Source organism: Triticum aestivum, chromosome 6B (assembly GCF_018294505.1).
Source record: "Triticum aestivum cultivar Chinese Spring chromosome 6B, IWGSC CS RefSeq v2.1, whole genome shotgun sequence".
NCBI classification, from domain to species: domain Eukaryota; kingdom Viridiplantae; phylum Streptophyta; class Magnoliopsida; order Poales; family Poaceae; genus Triticum; species Triticum aestivum.
The window spans coordinates 362,533,269-362,540,412 of NC_057810.1; positions in this window are offsets into that span (position 1 = coordinate 362,533,269).

Below are 7,144 nucleotides of genomic sequence, written 5' to 3' on the forward strand. Positions count from 1 at the left end.
GGTCCATCCAAGATTCTACGGGTTCCTGGTATCCAGTGAGGGCGGGCTCGCTGCTTCTCCCCGCGCTGCTGGGTGCGGGTTCTACAACAGGCATTGCCGCTGGCAGGAGCCTCGTCTTCTAGGCGCTGGGGTCAGTCGACTCCATTTCCTCGAGGGTGTCACGTCGATCTCACAGATTTGAGCAGAGTAACGAATGACGAGCCTAGTTATAGCGTGAGTGAAGAAGAAGGGGAGCTGGTTGTTTTCTGTAGTAGTGAGGAAGAAAGGGAGCTGGGGTTTTCTGTAGGAGTGAGGTGAGGTATTTGGGGCTACGAGTGGAGTGAGCTGACGTGAGGTGGGTGGGAGTGAGGACGAAGAGAGCACCCAGGTTTTTTTGGAGGGCGGTGAGCTGGGTAGAGCCTCTCGTTAAGTAAATATATGGGCTTTTGGATTGATTTTATTATTTACTAGGGTGGATGGGCTGTTTTGTCTTGGGCCCAGAGAAACAATTACTACTAGTATAGTTGAGACACTCTACAGCTACTTAGAAAAACAATTACTACTAGTACTATGGATACACTACCGCTTCTGGCTCCTCCGAGGTCATCAAAACCGTCTCCCTCCACTGAATGCCGTTTTACTTTTGTTCACCGACATGCGGGCCATGCAGCACGCGGGCCCAAATGTCATCCACCAAATTAGAAGGCAGTATACAGGTGGAGAGTCACCCTGGTCGTAGCGCGGCAGTAACGAGCCATCATATCACAAAACCCCACCTCCCCGCAGTCTAAGTTTGATGGACGAAGCAACCATCATTTCACTCTTCGCTGAATCCCCTTCTCCCTCAGTCTTCAAGAAAGCCAACACTCGCATCTACCAATGTTCTTTTCTCCCAACGAAGGGAAGGTAAGCAGATCTGTGACGTTGTTATATTTTCATTCAGAAAAAAATAACTTTTGCAATGTAGTAACCGATCATCACTCTATTTTTTGTTTCATTGTCATTGCAATTGTGTTTTCCTTTCAGTGGTCTCCTAGTATTCGTCAGTTTCATGATGGACCAAGGAGAACTAGACAAAGATCTGCTGATGTTGGACCAGACGCGGGAGGCTGATCCCCACGAGACAGAGAGCTCCAAGAAGATGGAGGCAGCCACCGAGCCGACCCCAAATATGCTCACCGCCAGTACTGAGATTGTCAATGCCCCGTTTGAAGTTACAACCCCCGTGGCCCTACAGGAGCAGTTTTCCCTCTTCGAGGATGTCTCCCCCCCCCACCCCCGCTGAGCTGCCCAAGGTGATTTTCTTCTTGGTCGATCTCGATTGTGGATTTTCATCTAAGTATGTGGTGATAAATAATGCAAAATTTTATTAGCTCCGATGCCATGCTACCTTCCCTGACATGCATAATTTTGACTCTAAATAGTGGTTTAAATAACTTGTGTTTCTTATATTGGAAAGTAATTCAGAATTTGTTTTGGTTTCAGTTAGAGGCCTGATGCAGACAAGGATTGTGTGGTTATACATGTCACTCGCTATGAGGCAGATGAACTGAATATACGCACTGGGAAAACAAAGTTCTTAGGCTGTTGGATCCTGGAAGCCAATTGCACTTATACAAATGTCGAGATGTATTCCAGCCTCACTGTTGTCAGGCATGTTGTCCAGGGTGTACTGAAGCACAAGAAGTTCAAAGCTACTCCTTCGTTTGTGAGGCATACTGTTCTTGTCAAGCATACGCAGGAAGATGACGTGGCATGCCTCCACAAAAAAGTTGATGAGTGGCAAGGCCACAAGGTTATCTTCTGGAAGGTTCACAGGATTGAGCTGCCGCCGGACGTCCTCGATGATGTTCATGGCAAGGTCCGTCTTGTGTCCATCCCAAATTAGACCGAGGCATGAGATAGTTGCCCCAGCTAGTGTTTATTAGTAGTTTGGATTGTGTCTAATTAACCTTAGCTATTATCGAGCCCTCTGGTGCTAGTACTCTATTCGAATCAGTCTAAAGGAACTGCTGCTACTTTTGTGTGCCCGTGACTCATGTGAGAACCATCCTAATTGTTACCGAAACAGATGCGTCCTCACTAGTTTTTTCATGAATATGGCATTGTAAGGCATAACCTGTCACGGTTTATCATACAAGCAGTGTGTGCTTGTTGAAATAGAGTACTTGTTCGAGAACTGTGCGCTGACGTATACATAGGGTACGTAAGGCTGGTTAAGTACTTGTAAACATTGTTGGTGCTACCCCACTTGTAAGCAATTGTGCAAAACACGGCACATTGGCTCAGCTTGCTTCAACACTAGAAAAGTCTGCTATCGACCAGCTAACAATCAATAATCTATTGTCTGACATATAAGCAACTACATATCTTGTTACAGTGGTTCATGCTGTTAGCAGAGGCCACAATGTAAATTCCGAACGTTCGCACGGTAGTCCAGTGTTCAAGTGGAACATTCACATTAAACTTAGCTTCATAAAATACATGAAAAGCATAAGTTAAGAAATTTTCTACATCTCAATGATTCATAGAACATAACAAACATATACCAGTTCACAACAAAAGACTTAGTTGTGAGAGGGTTTACAAAGAAGGAAAAATCAAGCAAGGCTTCTCTGAGCAAAGGGCCTCCCTAGGCAGGCTTTAATTTCCTGGAGTTCACCCTAGTTTTTCTTGTTGCCACCATCCCGGGTTAGGTTCTCTCATTCCAGAATAACCAATTATAATTGTGTTCTCAGTTGGAATGCTGAACTGAACCATGTAGTGTATTGACCATCTGAACTTCTTGTGCAGTTCCACTAAATTTAAGCATCGCTATTTTCAGAAATAAGTAGACCACAATGCCTCTTCTCCGTGCACCTATCTCAAAAACCTTCGTGCAGCCGTGCCAGCTAGTCCTCGTCCATGGATGAACTGATAGAAAGTGCATTCCCTACTAGGATCCAGTTGTTTTTTGCTCGTCCCTACACTACAATCAGGGAACAAAACATACGAATCAGCTTCTTTTAGACTGTGTTGGTCATTATACCTAGTTACTACCAATGTAGGAATACCTGGAAGACGGGTGGTTAGACGACAGCAGCGAGGAATAGCTATTTCATTTTGTGCAGTTCTACTAGAACTGAGGTTTGTACTTTTGATTGCGCAGATAGAAACGATATGGAGACAGACATCCGTGTTTGCGCAAATATGAAATACGGTTATTTAAGCAGTGACAATTATTTGCAGTGGCATATGATTAACAACTGCATCTATTATGTTATAATTGGCACTACATTGACAGTATGAAAGTGCCCTTAAGTAGCATCACATCACATCAATACTGCCACTAGATTAACATGCAGAACAATAGCATTAGTATTATTGTCATGAGAGTAGCACATGGTCAGTAAATGTGCAATCAAATTTGTGCACTTCCATTGGCATGAAGCAATGTTAGCGGTGTGAGATTTAAGTGTAACTGCAAAAAGACAAGTCATGGGAAATAAAGCAAGACGGAAGCACTCCATAAAATGGTGGTGGCATTGCTTCAATTTATCAATGGCACTAGAGCATTACTTAATAGTGACATTAGGTGGCATTGCTTAATGCTTCATGTGATTTTACATTAACGGTAGCGATATGGGTGTACGGACAGCTGGGGCATAAAGTGGTGAGGCAGATGTGGTTGCTGAGAGCGGCAAACACTCAGTCAGCATGTCTGCATTTGTCCAATTTTTATCTCCTCGGTGACATTTTCCTATGTGAGCACAGGAAATCTAGACCTGCTCGTTCTCATTTGCGCTGGCCCCCAACACCCCTCACTTTCTTTCCATTTTCGACCAAGAGGCAGGTTCGCTTCCCCCCACCCTTCGCCAACCACCAGTCTTTCTTCGCCTTTTCAGCCAAGAGACTAGTTGGGTAGCCAGTATCTATTACTTTCCCCCGTTTCCTCTTAGAACCAAGTCCTAGATTCATGCTACAGCTTTCCCGCTTTCTTCCCTATTTGACCCAACTCTTAGATTCAACTGTATGAACTAGCTTTAGCTCTAATAATAGTAAAAGTCTAGTGGCTTTGGAACAGCCGACGGAAGTGGAAAAAGATCCACACGCAGCCACGTGGGGAGCTGGGGCAGTAGAAAAAGGCAAGTTTCGAAGGAATATATACCCGAGGGTCGTCGGCATGTGGCAAAGATGGCGTCGGAGGCTTCATCTTGGCCACAATACTGCACGAAGGAAGAAGGGGTCAGCGGCCCTCCCAATCCGGCAATGTCTCGGAGAGAACGGCATGGCCGCCAATCGGGACGAGTGGGTAGCTATTGGTCTCCTCCCTCACTGTTGATGACCGTGTGAATGATGCACCTACACCCCTGCCCCGGTCGAGGTGGTCCGGCCGGATTTGTGACCAGCCGTGAGCAGAGAGAGTGTGTCCATCTATGTCTTGCTTAGATCCGGAGAGCATGAGAGAGTGAAAGAGAGGAACCCTAGTAAAGCAAGCGCTGAGGCTCCTGCTTATATATATATAGTGGAGTGATTTTGTTGTACCAACCTTTATTAAATTGAATGCACGCGAACCACTATTTTCATTTAAAGTTCAAGTAAAAATAAAACTCGAGCAATAACATGCCACCGCGTCCAGGACGCACAATACTGTATCATTCACGTGCAATCCCCGACCCTCCATCAAGTTGAAAACTAGACTAGTGAAAATGTCAATTGGGATTCCTCATTGTAAACAAATGCACTCTTAGCTTCAAAAAAATGCGCTCCTACATGTACGTGCGAGTGGGTGTGAGAGAACTAGTGCGTGCATGCACCGCTTCTCTTCGTGAGAGTACAATATACTACGCCCAAAGAACGTTCGCCATAAGAGTAATAGTATAAGTGTGTGACGTGTGAGTTAAAATAAAAGGTGTGCAACGTCTTTTATTTTTTAGAAGTTCTAAGTTTAGGGTGTAAATATCACATATGTGTGTGACGTCCACCTACAGATAGACGGTGGGTGCAAGAGGACTCAGGAGAGTCATGACTCATGAGGATGCGTGTGTGCGTGAGAGAGAGGGGGGGAATGTATCAATGTCATGCATGTGTCCATAAATCATATATAACAAAGGTTCGTCAAAAGCCGTTTCCTAACAAACACCGTAAGAACCGTTAGATCGGCCACCGACAATGTTAGTTTTGCTATGTCATTTAACAGAACAACCACTCCTTAGACACACAAATCTTCCACGTGATTGTTAGCAACTGTTGTATGCTCCTCCCTCTATTCCAAAATGTAGTGCATATAGCTTTATTAAAAATTCGAACCTAGCAAACTTTTACCGAGTTTTTGTATACCAAAATGCACATATAGAATACTAGTACATATCAGTTCATTCATCTTCGAGAGGTAACTATAAGGATGGGGGGAGTGTACAAAGAAAGAACATCGTATGACCTGCAGCAATTTCAACCATCCTTTGGTGTGAAAGAATATCATAGGAACTCTATATGATACGATTTTTTATAGGATTTTTTCTTTTAGAGACAATTGGTTCATAGGAATATATTCATATACTCCACATTTCAAAGGAAAATAAACATGATATCATTTTTATAGCTTTAGAGCCACTTGGTTCATATGAATGGATTCCTATAGTCCCACAATTTGAAAGGAAAATAAGCATTACCGTATATTCAATACAAAAGTTCCTATGATGTGAACCAAATAACATATCTTTTCTAATCCCTCCTCATAGGAGATACATGTCATCTCTAGATTCATTAGGAAAGTTCCTATGATGTGAACCAAATGACATATCTTTTCAAATCCCTACTCATAGGAATTGAGAGACATGTCATCTCTTTCCCTACAAATTCCATGTATACATCTTATCTATTCCTAAATAGCTAGTACGACCCAGTAGTAGCTTTTTTCATGGACATGCATGCAAGACATAAATAACATTATTTTTGTATTCTATGCATGCAAGCACCACATCATCAATTTGCATAAGTTATTTCTTGCATTAGATTTTGTTTTGACAATGTATGTGTTGGTCACGTGCACACATATGTAGTTCACATTCACATTTTTGATAGAAATGTCATTCTTTTAGCTGCAATTCATTTTTCTCTTTTTATTACATATTCATTTTAAGCATACATTCACTTCCCATTAGTTATAGATGTTTTTGGAGGAACTTTTATGCATTATTTTGAGTAGAAAATTTCACGCCGCCATGGGTATATCAAAATACGGGGCCCATGTCTCATTGCCTTTCGGTCGAACCTACGTCCACAATTTTTTGTACTACGTATATCTCCACTGGTCCCCGAACCCAAAATGCTGCCTTGTTCCCGTAAAACCAAGTGGCACAGCCGTGTTAAGGCATCGACTCAAACTCAATCCCTCTTCGGTTTACTATGCCATGGCCCCGCAGGCCATAGTACTCCTACAAACCCTACCCGCCGCACGCATCATCGGTTTTCTTCAAGAGGACGAGGGAGAAGCAAATTTGTAGTGGAGGCTCCTACACTAAGGTGCCCTAGGTTGCTGCCGCACGCATCATTGGTTTTCTCTTTTCTTTATGCTCTTGGGCCCTAGAGTGAAATGATGGTTGCTTCGTCTGTCCTGCTTGATGTGGGAAAAGTGGGGCTTTGTGATTTGACCCCTCATCGCTCATTTACTACTACTGCGGCGCTACGCCTGGGGTGCCTCCAAGTCCAACCGCTGCTCCCAACTGTAATTTGTTGCATCACACATGGACCAAGACGGTGGATGAGCCACATGTCAGCCAAAGTGGTCCTGTTAAGTGTGTTGCCATTTCATGTGCAGACTGACCCTGCTTGAGTTGGTACGCCAACACGACAGGAGCAGCCTATGACTTGGTTTTGCTCCTTGGTGAATCCCGACTATATTGATCTAAAAAGATACTACTCCCTCCGTCTCGGTTTATAGGGCGTGCATGTATAGGTCATCAATTTGACAAAATAAATATGAGTTACTATGTCACAAAAAGTATTTCATTGGATTCTTAAGCGGATGTAGTTTCTAAACATATATTGTTCATCACATAGTACTATATAGCTAGTTAAATTCTCAACCTAGAACGACGTGCATGCCCTGTAAACCGAGATGGAGTAAGTAGTAAAAATGAGGTGATTTTACCGAGCGGTGGGTAGGGGAGCATGGCCTCTCATG